The sequence below is a fragment of the Nomascus leucogenys genome, chromosome 4, assembly GCF_006542625.1.
Source record: "Nomascus leucogenys isolate Asia chromosome 4, Asia_NLE_v1, whole genome shotgun sequence".
Taxonomy (NCBI): domain Eukaryota; kingdom Metazoa; phylum Chordata; class Mammalia; order Primates; family Hylobatidae; genus Nomascus; species Nomascus leucogenys.
Window position 1 is genome coordinate 72,427,208 of NC_044384.1, and position 15,573 is coordinate 72,442,780.

The following is a 15,573-nucleotide window of genomic DNA, read 5'->3' on the forward strand; positions in this document are numbered from 1 at the left end:
TGTTGGGCGTGATAATGATAATTTTTTAAAAATTTATTGGCTGAGTGTGGTGGCTCATGCCTGTAATCCCAGCACTTTGGGAGGCTGAGGCCGGAGAATCATGTGAGCCTGGGAGTTCGAGACCAGCCTGGGCAACATAGCACGACCTCAACTCTACAGAAAATTTTAAAACCTAGCCAGGCATGGTGGTGCTGCCCGTAGTCCCAGCTACTCAGGAGGCTGCAGTGAGCCATGATGGCCATTGCACTCCAGCCTGGGTCACAGTAAGACCCCGTCTCAACAAAATAAATAAATAAATAAATAAATAAATAAATAAATAAATAAGTAAATGAATAAATAAAATGTCCTTATGTTGGTGGAATACAGAGAATCAAATATGGGTAAAACGATGTGTTGTCTTCTGGGATTTCCTTTAAGTACTCTAGCAAAGCAATAGACAAAAGCTGGGAGGGGAATAATATATGAAGCAAAACTGAACAACGTTGGTAATTTTTTTTTTTAACTTTATTTGACATCCTGCAAAGCTTTGTTCTTTACAGGAACAGTCAGTGCCCATCAGTCCCTGTCAAAAGCCAAATAAGCTGCTCTCTCTAGAGGGGTGGCAGTAGTCCTGTGTGGTCCAGTGAGATCCAGAAGGTTCCAGGAGACCTTCAGTCCTGAGTCCCTTTCAGTCATCATCGTCTGAGTCTGATTCTTCTGCTGAGTTGGACGCACTCTCTGGCAGGTCGTCTCCCATCTGCTGGACCCTTCCCGACTGTACATCCCACATATATTTGATGGTCACCTTAAATTCAGCCATCTCATACCCAGAAAGCATCAGAACACCAGCCTGCTCCGGGGCCAGCAGGTGGCCCTCCTTGTACACCTTGTTGTCGGACAGCAGGGTCACCACACCTCTCTCAAAGGTGGTGGGCAGGCCCGGCTGCCTCAGCTGTGGCTTCATGGAGTGGGGAACTGCTCCAGGGGCCCTGGGTCCAGGCTCACGGTGAAAGCTGCTTTGTTACAGCTCACCTGTAGTCCATTTCCGTGTATTCTGTGAACCACTCATTCACCTCCTCCTTCCTGTGGTTGGTGAACAGGAGATCCGCTTCACCCCTCAACCTTTTGCTGACCTGGTGTAGGTTGTCTTTGTACTCACCCAACGGGCTCCGACCCAAGGCCGCCATCATCACCTTGTTTTTGCCAAAGAACATCTGGCTGTGCTTCCAGGCATTCCGGATGTCCTTCAGCTTGCTGTTCCTCGTGTTGGCCACAGAGAGATGAAAAGGTACTTATCAGTGTCCACAGGCTTCCAAAGCTCTTCTATCAGGTGTTGTTTCAATTCCAAGCCTTTCTTGGCAGTTTTGGTTAGGGACTTTCTTGTCATGCTTGGATTTGGGCATTGTTCTGAAGCCACGTGTGGCGGAAGACGGTGCCGCCCCAATGCTGGTAATTACTGATGGCAGGGGGTGGATGTGTAGGGCTTTATATTATCTCTTCTCTACTTTTGTGTATGTTTACTTTACTATTTATTTTATTTTATTTGAGACAGGGTCGTCTTGCTCTGTCACCCAGGCTGGAGTCCAGTGGCTCAATCTTGGCTCACTGCAACCTCTGCCTCCCAAGCTTAAGTGATTCTCCAACCTCACCCTCTTAAGTCGCTGGGACCACAGGTGCATGTCACCACCCCCGGCTAATTTTTTTTCTTTTTTTCTTTTCTTTTCTTTTTTTTTTTTTGTAGAGACAGGGATTCGCCACATTGCCCAGGCTGGTGGTGAACTACTGAGCTTGAACAATACATGCTGGGATTAGTGGGATGAGCCACCACACCCAGCCACTTTTGTGTAAACTGTTGGCTGGGCACAGCGACTCATGCCTGTAATCCCAGCACTTTGGGAGGCCAAGGTGGGCGGAGGACTTGAGGTCAGGAGTTCGAGACCAGCCTGGCCAACATGGCAAAACCCCGACTCTAATAAAAATACAAAAATTAGCCAGGCATGATAGTGCACACCTGTAATCCCAGCTACTAGGGAGGCTGAGACATGACAATTGCTTGAACCCAGGGGGCAGAGGTTGCAGTGAGCCGAGATTGCGCCACTGTACTCCAGCCTGGACAACAGAGCGAGACTCCATCTCAATAAATACAAAATAAATAACTAAATAAATAAAATGTCTGCAATAAAAAATGTTTTAAATCAAAGAGTAAGATCACAAAAATAATACTCAGATATAACAAGTTTTTCTTCTGTGACTCATGTGAAGGACTCCAGAGGCCAGGATGGTGGTGAGAGCCACTGCCTCCATGTGGCACGTGGGTTGCCCAGTGCTCCAGGCCTGCCCCGCCTCGGGGCCTGGCACCTGCTGCTCCCTTGGCCTGGAATGTTCTCGCCCAAGACCCCTGCATCTGACTGTCACCTCCTTCCTTGTGTGTTCCTCGCGTGGCTTTTTCGTGAGGTCTTCCATAACTTCTCTGAATAAAACTCCCACTTCTCATCCTCCCAATCCCTCTCCCCTCTAGTTTGACACCAAAGTACCTTTCACCCACTGAGGTCTTGTGTGTCACAGAATGAAACTGTAGGGGCAGGGTTTTGTTCTGCTCACCAATGGATATCCTTGGACAGTATGTATGTATGTACGTATTTATTTCTGTTTGTTTTTCTTTTCTTTTTTTCCTGCTAAACAACCAAACAGGCAAAACATAGCACAGTGTTTTTTTGTTTTGTTTTGTTTTGTTTTGTTTCCCGGAGACAGAGTCTCGCTCTGTCACCCAGGCTGGAGTGCAGTGGCGCAATCTCGGCTCACTGCAAGCTCTGCCTCCCAGGTTCACGCCATTGTCCTGCCTCAGCCTCCCGAGCAGCTGGGACTACAGGCGCCCACCACCACACCCAGCTAATTTTTTGTATTTTTAGTAGAGACGGGGTTCCACCGTGTTAGCCAGGATGGTCTCGATCTCCTGACCTCGTGATCTGCCTGCCTCGGCCTCCCAAAGTGCTGGGATTACAGGCGTGAGCCACCGCGCCTGGCCAACCTAGCACAGTGTTTAACGGTGGGAGGTCCCTGGCAAGTCTCTGCCAGGTCTCTGCCAGGACATGAAGGAGCAGCTTGGGTTCCAGGCTTCTGTCAGATGCACCGGCCGCCTAGGCTCCCAGGGCCTTCTATTCTTACAGCAGGTGGCTGCCATGCTTCTGACATTTCCCTGACACACAGGCTGCCTCCAGGGCCATCGCCAAGGATGGTGCAGATTTGCAGGCCCGCTTAAACCCAGCGGGCCCCTTAGAGGTTTGGGAAGGAGAGAGGTCACCATTGTTGGCTCTACTGTGACTGTCCTGACTTGGCCCTCACTGGGCATTTATGCTTCAATTTCACAATGCGCTTGGGCAGATGCCCCCTGGTCCTAAGAGAGGCCCCGCTCATCCTAGGCATACTTAATTAGTATTAGAGACGTCCATCTTTTCTGGATGGAGGAAATCGAAGCCTTTAGCCCTTGTAATGTCCTCAGTGGAGCAGTTCAACACCAAGACATGCTAGAAACATTCTAGAGGCCTTCACCAATGTGGTCACCCTGCTCAGGGAAAGGGGCTGAGGCTGTCTCTACAGCAGCCACCTCCCTCTGGAAGGAGGAAGGACCCAAGACCTACACCCGCTCTCCACCCGACCAGCCCTAACTCTTCTTGTTGGCTCAAGAGTCCCCTTTCTTCTTCACTGAGCCACAAGATACAGAGCAGTGAGTAGCATCAGAGCAGCCTGTAAGAGTCTGGATGCCAGGAACGGAGTGGAACCCATAAGTTCAGCTTCCAACATGCGAAATAGAATGAGTAGATTTGTGTTTTGATATAAAAACGTAAGCTATATTATTGAGTGAAAAAGCCAAATTGCCCACCAGTATGCAAAGCAGATTTACTCTTATTAGAAATGGAGGCCAAGTGTGGTGGCTCACGCCTATAATCCTAGCACATCAGGAGGCCAAGGCGGGCAGATTGCTTGAGGCCAGGAGTTTGAGATCAACCTGGGCAACATGGCAAAACTCCATCTCTACAAAAAATACAAAAATTAGCCGGGCCCAGTGGTGCATGCCTGTAGTCCCAGCTACTTGGGAGGCTGGGATAGGAGTATCAATTGAGTGCAAGAGGTGGAGGCCGCAATGAACCAGGATCACACCACTGAACTCCATCCAGTCTGGGTGACAGCAAGATCCTGCCAAAAAAAAAAAAAAAAAAAAAAAAATCTAGCAGAGGACAGAGGAGTGTATACAGATAAACAATACATATTGTGTTTGCACCCCCTATATTAGTTTTCTATTGTTGCATAACAAACAGTTACCAAAACACCAAGGGTTTGGTCTAGATCCTGCTGCTCACAGCACAGAAAGCCAGTCATCAAGACAACCAGTATTGGCAGGGAAGAAAGCTTTAATCGGGTGCTGCAGCTGAGGAGATGGGAATTCAGTCTCAAGTCCATCTCTCTGACTATCTAAAATTGGGGGTTTATATAGAAGGGAAGAAATGTAACTACATGCAGGAAAACAGTGATTAGGGAGGAATGAGGAAGAGGAGTTGATCAACAGGCAGCAGGTGGTGCTCAGCAATCATGAGGGTTGAGGGCCTGGCCACTCATCCTCCAGAGGCTGTGAGCTTGTAAGTTTCAGCTCCTTGATACTACCTGGGAGTGCTGAGGGTTGGTTTCCTGAGAAAGGAACTTAGATAAGACAAATGTAACTTTCTCAAGTTTTAAAACTGAGAGGGTCAATTTCTATGTTTATTCAGAAGAAATGATAAACATCAGTTTTATGGGACAATTGGTCAGGTTTCAAAACTACCACAAACTCAGTGGCTGAAAATAATGCCTGACTTTTGCTCACAGTTCTGTAGGTCAGAAGCCAGCACTGCCTGGCAGATTCTCTGCTCATGGTCTCAGGAGGCTGAAATCGAGGTGTCAGTCAGCTACATTCTCATCTGCAGCTTGGAATCCTCTTCCAAACTCATTCAGTATTTGGCAGCATTCAATTCCTTCTTGGCCATCAACCAGGAGTCCCTGTCTCCTCCTAGAGGTTTCCCAGCTTCTTCAGCACGTCACAACATAGATGCGTCCTTTCCTGGTTGGTATCTGTGGGGGATTGGTCCTGGGTCCTGGGACCTGTGCAGATAGCAAAATCAGCAGGTTCTCCTGACCTGCAGTCGACCCTGCAGAATCCGTGGGTAGGAAGAGGCAGCATCCACTCTCCAGATCTGCGGGTTCTGCATTCCACAAATACTATATTTTTGGTAAGCAGTTGGTTTAATCCATGCATGTGGAACTGTGGATATGAAGAGCTGACTGGGCTTGCTTTCTTCCAGACCAGAGGAGTACATGAAACTCCAGGCTTCAAAGGGCTCATCTGAATAGGTCAGACCCACCCTTGATGATCCCTCTTTTGCTATAAAATGTGACATGATCAAAGGAGTGACATCTGATTCTACTTACAGGTCCCTCCTCAAAATCTCAAAGGACCCCAAATAGCCAAAGCAGTCTTGTAGGGAAAACAAAAACTGGAGGCCTTACACATTCTGATTTCAAAACATATTGCAAAGCTATAGTGATCAAAACAGTATGATACTGGCATAAAGACAGAATAGAGTCCAGAAATAAACCCTCACATATATTGTCAAATAATCTTTGACAAGGCTACACAGTGGGTAAAGATAATCTCCTCAACAAATGCTGTTGGGAAAACAGGATATCCACATGCAAAAGAATGAATTTGAGCTCTTACCTTATACCATATACAAAAGTTACCTCAAAATGGACAAAATCCTAAATGTAAGATCCCAAACTGTAAAACCCTGAAAGGAAAATGGAAAAAGCTTTTTGGCATTGGAATGGGCATTGATTTCTTGACTATGACACCAAAACAGAAAATAGACAAATAGGACTATGTCAAACTTAAAAACTTCTGTGTGACAAAGGAAACAATCAACATGGTGAAAAGGCAACCCACAGAATGAAAGAACATATTTGCCAATCATTTATCTGATAACACATTAATATCCAGAATTTATAAAGAACTCCTACAACTCAACAACAACAAAAAAACAAACATGCTGATTAAAAAGTAGATAAAGGACTTTAATAGACATTTCTCCAAATAAGATATACAAATTGCCCACAAACGTATGAAAAGATGTGCAACATCATCATTAATCACCAGGGAAATGTAAATCAAAACCACAGCGGGATATCACCTCATGCCCATTAGGATGATCACTATACAAAATAAAAATAAAAAAAAAACTTAAAAAAAAATAACAAGTTTTGCTGAGGATATGGAGAAATTGGAAACCTGCATTGCTGCTGGGAATAAAAATGGTGAATGTTTTAGTCCATTTTGTGTGGCTATGAAGGAATACCTTAGGCTGGGTAATTTATAAAGAGAAAAGGTTTATTCGATTCACAATTCTGGATGGCTCGAAAGTGCAAGGCTGGGCATCTGCATCTGGTGCGGCCTCAGACTGCATCTACTCATAGCAGCAGGTGAAGAGAAGTCAGCATGTGCAGAGATCACATGGTGAGAGAGGAAGCAAGAAGGCAAGGGGGGTGGTGGTGCAGGTTCTAGTTAACAACCAGCTCCCACAGGAATAGAGCAAGAACTCAATATCGCAAAAATGACACCAAGCCATTCATGAAGGATCTGCCCCCATCACCCACTTTTCTCAACACTGCCACATTGAGGGTTAAATTTCAACATGATATTTGATAGGAACAAACAAACTATATCCAAACCATAGCAGTGCAGCTGCTATGGAAAACAGTATGGAGATTCCTCAAACAATTAAAAATGGAATTAACATAAAATCCTGCAGTCTTAATTCTGGGTATATATCCAAAAGAACTGAACACAGGTCTTGAAGAGCTAACTGCACACTCACATTCATAGCAGCACTGTTCACAAAAGTCAAGAGGTAGAAGCAGCCTAAATGTCCACCAATGGATGGTTGGGTGGATGGATGAATAAAATGTGGTGCTTAGGTACAACAGAATATTATTCCACCTTCAAAAAGAGGAAAATCCGGTCATGGATGAACTTTGAGGACAGTTCACTAAGTGAAATAAGCCAGTCACAAAAAGAAAAATGCTACAGGATTCCATTTATATGAGGTATTGAAAGTAGTCAAACTTTTAAAAACAAAGTAAAGTAATGGTTGCCAGGGTCTGGGAAAAGGGAGAAAGGAGAGTTTTTCTTCAGTGGGTCTAGAGTTTCAGTTTTATCAGATGAAAATTTCTAGAACTCTGATGCACACAAGGTACTTACAGTGAACACTACTGAACTGTGTGCTTAGAAATGGTTATGACGGTAAAATTTATATGTTTTTGTCCACAATTTTTAAAAAAGAAGTTTTATGATGACATAGACCATTAGTATATCTCCAGGGTCTAACACAAGTCTGGCACATAATAGGTGTGAACTAAATACTTGCTAAATGAAGGAATTCATAACTATAAAGCCTATGGTCTTAATTATTGTGGAATATACTCTTTCTAAAATAGTAATAATCGTCTCATATGTGTATCTACATATAAAAATTGTTATTTATATGATGAGGGAGGGAACAGGGTATTGGAAACAACGGATGGAAGTTAGACTAATCGGAATGTACCTTCCTTTGTTGTTGATTTAGATTCCTTTGTTTTAGATTTGATTTTAGAACCATGTAAACATTTTACATAATAATTGTAAATCAATATTAAATAAAAAATGTAAAAGCAATCCACAAAAATAAAAACAAAAGAAATGAAACTAACATTTAGCATTTTTCTTTTTGTGACTGGCTTATTTCAGTTAGTGTAGTATCCTCAAGGTTCAAGGATTGTATGTTAATTCCATTTTTAACTGTTTGAGGAATCTCCATGCTGTTTTCCATAGCAGCTGCACTGCTATGGTTTGGATATGGTTTGTTTGTTCCCGTCAAATATCATGTTGAAATTTAACCCTCAATGTGGCAGTGTTGAGAAAAGTGTTTGAGTGGTGGGGGCAGATCCTTCATGAATGGCTTGGTGTCATTTTTGCGATAATGAGTTCTTGCTCTATTAGTTCCTGTGGGAGCTGGTTGTTAACTAGAGCCTGGCCCCACCCCCCTTTGCCTTCTTGCTTCCGCTCTCTCCATGTGATCTCTGCACATGCTGGCTGTTCTTCACTTTCTGCTTATGATATTCTTCCCCCTGCTAAGTTTGTTTTTAGTTTGTTTTTGTTTTTCTGATTTCTTGAAGTGTAAAGTTAGGTTGTTGATTTGAGATCTTTGTTATTTCTTAATGTACGTGTTCTGTGCTATAAACTTTTTCCTTAGTACTGCTTTTGTTACTCTCATAACTTTTGTTATGTTGTCTTTTTATTGTCATTTTTCTCAAGATATTTTGTAATTTCGTTTGTGTTTCTTCTTTGACCCATTGGTTGTTCAGAGTGTGTTGTTTAATTTCCACATATTTGGGAATTTTCTCCTTGTCCTACTACTAATGGTTTCTAGTTTCATTCCATTGTGGTTTAGAAAGATGCTTTGTGTGACTTCGATCTTCTTAAATTTGTTAAGAATTTCTTTTGTGGCATAACCTGTGATCTGTGTACATCTGTGTACACTTGAGAAGAATGTGTATTCTGCTGTTGTTGGGTGGAGTGTTTTGTATGTGTCTGTTAGGCTCAGTTGGTCTATGGTGTTGTTAAAGTTCTTTCTTTTCTTTCTTTCTTTTTCACTTAATATAATGACCTCCAGTTCTATCCATGTTGCTGCAAATGACAATATTTTATTCTTTTTATATTATAAAAATACAATATAAATACTATATAAAATATAACAAGCTATATAACGCATTTTCTTTATTAATCCATTTAGTGATGAGCCTTTAGGCTGATTCCATATTTTGGCTATTGTGACTAATGCTGCAATTAACATGAGAGTGCAGATATCTTTTCAGTATCTTATTTTCTTTCTTTTGGACATATACCCAGTAGTGGAATTGCTGGAGCATATAGTAGTTCTATTTGTAGTTTTTGAGGAACCTCTATACCATTCTCAATAGTGGCTATACTAATTTACTTTCCCACCAGTAGTGTACAAAGGTTGCCCTTTCTCCACATGCCAACGTCTGTTATTGCCTGTTTGATAAAAGCCATTTTAACTGGGGTGAGATCTGTAGTTTTGATTTGCGTTTCTCTGATAATTCGTGATGTTGAGCATTTTTTCATATACCCGTTTGCCATTCGTATGTCTTCTTTTGAGAAATGTCTATTCAGATCTTTTGCCCATGTTCTATTGTAAACTTTTATTTTAGGTTCAGCAGTACATGTGCAGGTTTGTTATATGCATAAACTCATGTCATGCGGGTTTGTTGTACAGATTATTTAATGACCCCAGTACTAAGCCTACTATCCAATAGTTACTTATTTTACTCCTCTCTCTTCTCCCACCATCCACCTTCAGGTAGGCCCCAGTGTCTGTTGTTCCCCTCTTTGTGTCCAAGTATTCTCATCACTTAGCTCCCACTTATAACTGAGAACATACGGTATTTGGTTTTCTGTTCCTGCATTAGTTTGCTAAGGATAATGTCCTCCAGCTCCATTCATGGTCCTGCAAAGAACATGATCTCATTCCTTTTTATGGCTACATAGTATTCCATGGTGTATATATACCACATTTTCTTTATCCAGTCTAGCATTGATGGGCATTTAAGTTGATTCCATGTCTTAGCTATTTTGAATAGTGCTGCAATGAACATATGCATGCACCTGACTTTATGACAAAACAATTTATATTCTTTTGGGTATATACCCAGTAGTGATGTGTCCGGAATTAGTGGGTTCTTGGTCTCACTGACTTGAAGAATGAAGCCGCGGACCCTCGCGGTGAGTGTTACAGCTCTTAAGGTGGCACGTCTGGAGTTTGTTCCTTCTGATGTTCGGATGTGTTCGGAGTTTCTTCCTTCTGGTGGGTTTGTGGTCTCGCTGGCTTCAGGAGGGAAGCTGCAGACCTTCACGGTGAGTGTTACAGCTCATAAAAGCAGTGTTGACCCAAAGAGTGAACAGTAGCAAGATTTATTGCAAAGAGCGAAAGAACAAAGCTTCCACAGTGTGGAAGGGGACCCGAGCGGGTTGCCACTGCTGGCTCGGGCAGCCTTCTTTTATTCTCTTATCTGGCCCCACCCACGTCCTTCTGATTGGTAGAGCCGAGTGGTCTGTTTTGACAGGGCACTGACTGGTGCGTTTACAATCCCTGAGCTAGCCATAAAGGTTCTCCACCTCCCCATCAGATCAGTTAGATACAGAGTATCGACACAAAGGTTCTCCAAGGCCCCACCAGAGCAGCTAGATACAGAGTGTCGATTGGTGCACTCACAAACCCTGAGCTAGACACAGGGTGCTGATTGGTGTGTTCACAAACCTTGAGCTAGACACAGAGTGCTGATTGGTGTATTTACAGTCCTTGAGCTAGACATAAAGGTTCTCCAAGGCCCCACCAGAGCAGCTAGATACAGAGTGTCGATTGGTGCATTCACAGACCCTGAGCTAGACACAGAGTGCTCACAATCCCTGAGCTAGACATAAAGGTTCTCCACATCTCCACCAGACTCAGGAGCCCAGCTGGCTTCACCCAGTGGGTCCTGCACCGGGGCTGCAGGTAGAGCTGCCTGCCAGTCCCGCGCCATGCACTCGCACTCCTCAGCCCTTGGATGGTCGATGGGACTGGGCGCTGTGGAGCAGGGGGTGGCGCTCGTTGGGGAGGCTCGGGCCACACAGGAGCCCATGGAGGCGGGGGAAGGCTCAGGCATGGCGGGCTGCAGGTCCCAAGCCCTGCCCCGTGGGAAGGCAGCTAAGGCCCGGTGAGAAATCAAGCGCAGCGCCGGTGGGCTGGCACTGCTGGGGGACCCAGTACACCCTCCGCAGCCACTGGCCTGGGTACTAAGCCCCTCATTGCCTGGGGCCAGCAGGGCTGGCCAGCTGCTCTGAGTGAGGGGCCTGCCAAGCTGATGCCCACCCGGAACTCCAGCTGGCCCGCAAGCACCACGTGCAGCCCCGGTTCCCGCTCACACTTCTCCCTCCACACCTCCCTGCAAGCTGAGGGAGCCGGCTCCCGCCTTGGCCAGCCCAGAAAGGGGCTCCCACAGTGCAGCGGTGGGCTGAAGAGCTCCTCAAGTGCCGCCAAAGTGGGAGCCCAGGCAGAGGAGGTGCTGAGAGCAAGCGAGGGCTGTGAGGACTGCCAGCACGCTGTCACCTCTCAGTGAGATTGCTGGGTTGAATGGTAGTTCCGTTTTCAGCTCTTTGAGGCATCACCATACTGCTTTCCACAATACTTGCACTGATTTACACTCCCACCAACAGTGTATAAGCATTCCCTTTTTCCACATCCTCACCAGCATCCGTAATTTTTTGACTTTTTAATAATAGCCATTCTGACTGGTGTAAGATGGTATCTCATTGTGGTTTTGATTTGCATTTCTCTAATGATCAATGATATTGAACTTTTTTTTCATATGCTTGTCGGCTGCATGTATGTCTTCTTTTGAAAAGTGTCTGTTCATGTACTTTGCCCACTTTTTAATGTTTTTTTTTTCTTGTAAATTTGTTTAAGCTATTTGTAGATGCTGGATATTAGACCCTTGTCAGATGCAGAGGTAGCAAATATTTTGTCCTATTCTATAGGTTGTCTATTTACTCTGAAGTCAGGTAGTGTGATGCCTCCCCTTTGCTCTTTTTGATCAGGATTGCTTTGGAGATTCAGGGCCTTTTTTGGTTCCATATACATTTTAGAATTTTTTTTTCTATTTCTGTGAAGAATATCACTGATAGGGTTCACACTGAATCTGTAAATGGCTTTGAATAGTATTGCCATTTTAGTAGTGTTCTTCCAGTTCATGAACATGGAATATTTTTCAATTTTTTGAGTCCTCTTCAATCTCTCATCTTTTTTTAATAGTTTTCCATGTATAGATCTTTTACTTCTTTGGTTAAATTGATTTCTAGGTATGTTATATTCTTTGTAGCTATTGTAAATGATTTCTTTCTTTTTTTAATTTATAAAGGAAAGAGGTTTAATTGTTTAATTATCACAGTTCAGCATGGCTGGGAAGGCCTCACGGAACTTACAATGATGGGGGAAAGCAAAGGGGAAGCAAGGCACCTTCTTTACCAGGTGGCAGGAAGTAGAAAGAGTGAGGAGCAAAGGGGGAGAGCCCTTTATAAAGCCATCAGATCTCGTGAGAAACTCACTCACTATCATGAGAACAGCATGGGGGACATGTCCCCATGATACAATCACCTCCCAGCTGGTCTCTTCGTAGACAGGTGGGGATTATGGGAATTCCCATTAAAGATGAGATTTGGGTGGAGACACAGACAAACCATATCAGCCACTTATGTTATTTCTAATAACCCACTGCTCCCATTTCTTTTTTTTTTTTTTTCACTTTCTAAAACTGTTAGTCTGGTTTTAGGCCCATCTATTTATATTCTGTGGCTTTCATCTTTTCTCTCACTTTCTGTCACTTTGAGTTCTGCTTTTAGGAATATTTTTTCACCCACATCTTCCAACACTATTAATTACTTTTGAATTTTCAATATTTTTAATTTAAAAAAGCCCTATTGTTTTGATACTGTTTTATGTTTTGTGAATGTAATTGTTTTATGAATGTAATTCCTCAAGGAGATCTTTCAAACTAATTTTTCCATTTACTACATAGCACTGACTTATATTTTAAAGATTCTGAAAAACATAATTTTTTAATGTTTACATAGTGCTCCATCAAAACATCAATGTACGAAGAATTTGAGCAGGATGAGGCATCATCGGATGGTTTTGTTTCTCCCCCCCACTTCCCCACCTCCACCAGGTCTATTTTTTATGGTTAGCCTAGAAGTAGCAAGAAGGATAAACTGAAGCAGATTAGAGATGGAGTCTGTAATCTAGGTGGGAAATAACGAAAGTCTTCTCTAAGGTAATAGTGGTGAAGTAAAAGCAAAAGGGTAGCTGACAGATGTTAGGAGGTGAAATGGCATAGGACTTGGTGAATAACTGGTTAGGAGAAGAGGGAAGAGAGTAGTCCAGGTTATCTTCAGAGTCATGCTTTGCACAACAGGAAGAATAGGGATTTCTCCAAGTCAAGTCCTATTATAAATATTTTCATTTTTATATTTCACTTTGAGTCTCAATTTAGTAAGATAACTTCCTTTTCATCAGCAAAACACCTGTTTACTGCTTACTAACAATATTAAGTGTGCAAATATTTACTAAATATATTTTTCTCATTTTAGATAGATGCCTATCATTATATTTCTAAAAAGGTTTAATTCTATTTAGAGTCATTAAAATACTTACACTTAAATACTCAAACATAATACATTAGGTGTATTAAGCATATAGATGCTCGTCAAATGAAGAATATTGTCTGATTTGGTTTCATACACAATGAAGATAATTTAAAATATAAAAAATTGGGCTTAAAAATGCAGCCAACCACTTGTTTTATTAAATTTTACCAGGTATCTACTTCTAAAAAGTCCTTATCAGTGCCATTTCTTAAACCCAACATTTAGTAACTTAACAGATGTGTTTTTAAAATTAGAAATTTTACTTTCAATGTACTGATTTTATACTTAATTAGTGGCTTTAAAATTTTTTAGAATATGTGAAGACCTGCATTAAACCATTCTCGACATTTTTCAAGGATTGTTTGCTAACTGGCTTGCTTTTACATAAAGTTTTAAACATGTCTACCATCGGTAGTAAACAAGAATGATCACTTGAAACTATGAAACCTACCAAACAAAGTGCCAGTGTATTAACACTGCTTTTTCTTTCTTTTATAAGAATCATTACTATTAACTCATACTTGGTGCGCAGAGGATGCTATTTTCATGCTCTCTTTCTTTATAAAGGTCTTCTCTATAGCTCCAGGTTTCCAAAGTATAACTGTGCATCTTCTCCTCCAGTCAACAAAGAATCATCCTGCACATTCCAACAGAAAGAACGAACTGTAACAGTATGCCCTCCCTGAAGGCTAGTCACATGGGCCAATCCTAATGTTCATCAACCGAATCCTTCCTTTGTTATCCAAAGGAAGGATAACAAGCAATCAAGCAATGTTTCCATCTTTTCATGATATAGACCACCAATCAAACAGTCTAAAATATCTTCTTTCACGTTAACCATTTCTCCGACATCCTGGATGTTCAAACATGTAATTGGTTCATCAGCATCCAGATGATTAAGATCCCACCAGTAAAATCTTTCATCATGTGTCATGCAGTAAATCTGTTTGTGACCTTTCCCAGACCAACTGATACAGCTGACTGATGAAATTAAGTTACAGGTTGTAACCAGTGCACCCTCTTCATTATCAACATTAATATCAAATACATTTACCAGGCCATCAGGTGAACCTGAGATTATCATGCTGGGATTGCTGGGATGGAAATGTACTTGAGTGACATCATTGCTATGTGTCTCTGAATATGCACAATCGGGTCTTTAGTTGTAGATAAATCCTGAGAATTCATCCTTGCATCCCAAAACACCAACCATGCATCATCATCAACTTTTCTGTACCACCACAAATAATATGATCATTCCAGTTAATATCAAAATGGATAAAAATATTGGAAGGGTAATCCTTGAAGAGCTGGACAGGTTTTTCACTAGCTACTCGAGCTTCCCAACATTTTACAGTGCCATCAGTGTATCCTGGATATACACCGTCACAGGAATTCGCCAATTTCACTCCATTAAGAAGTCTGTGATATCCACTAAGTTCTCAGAGTACATTTAATCTTTCTCTATCATATATTCTGATTGATCCATTAGCATACAAAACAGCAACCAAGTTTTCTTTTCCTGCTTGCACAGTCATAAAGTCTCTGCCAAGAAGGTAAGTGTGCTCTTTGGTTCCTGAGGAACATTTAACAATGTGCAGATTAGTAAACTGTTCCTCAGTCTTTTCCATATCAACAGTAGCATCCAAGGGTAGTAAAACTCCAGCAATCCCACTTTTAGGTATTCACTCAAGAGAAATAACAACTTATGTCCACACAAACACTTGTACACGTGTTCATCACAACTTTATTTATAACAGCCAAATCCCTCAGCAGGTGGCCCCCAATGAGTACTGGAGAAAATGCAGGCTCCCAGATTTCTTTCTTAATTTCTTTTTCAGATTGTTTACTTTTGGCATATGTAACTGCTACTGATTTTCGTATGTCGATTTTGCATCCTGCAACTTTACTGAATTTGTTTATCAGTTCTAACAGTTTTTTGGTGGAGTCTTTAGATTTTTCGTTTTTTTTTTTTTTTTTTTTTTTTTTTTTTGATACGGAGTCCCGCTGTGTCCCCCAGGCTGGAATGCAGTGGCGCGATCTCAGCTCACTGCAAGCTCCGTCTCCTGGGTTCACGCCATTCTCCTGCCTCAGCCTCCCGAGTAGCTGGGACTACAGGCACCCGCCAACATGCCCGGCTAATTTTTTGTATTTTTAGTAGAAACGGGGTTTCACCGTGTTAGCCAAGATGGTCTCGATCTCCTGACCTCGTGATCTGCCCGTCTCGGCCTCCCAAAGTGCTGGGATTACAGGCGTGAGCCACCGCG

At 42.5% G+C, this 15,573-nt stretch overlaps 2 pseudogenes; both read right to left on the reverse strand.

Annotated features, from left to right (window-relative positions):
• Positions 1-667: 667 nt before the first annotated feature.
• LOC100604726 lies at positions 668-1,382 on the reverse strand (annotated as a pseudogene).
• Positions 1,383-13,776: 12,394 nt separating this feature from the next.
• Positions 13,777-14,937, reverse strand: LOC100584556 (annotated as a pseudogene).
• Between the last annotated feature and the right edge of the window lie 636 nt (positions 14,938-15,573).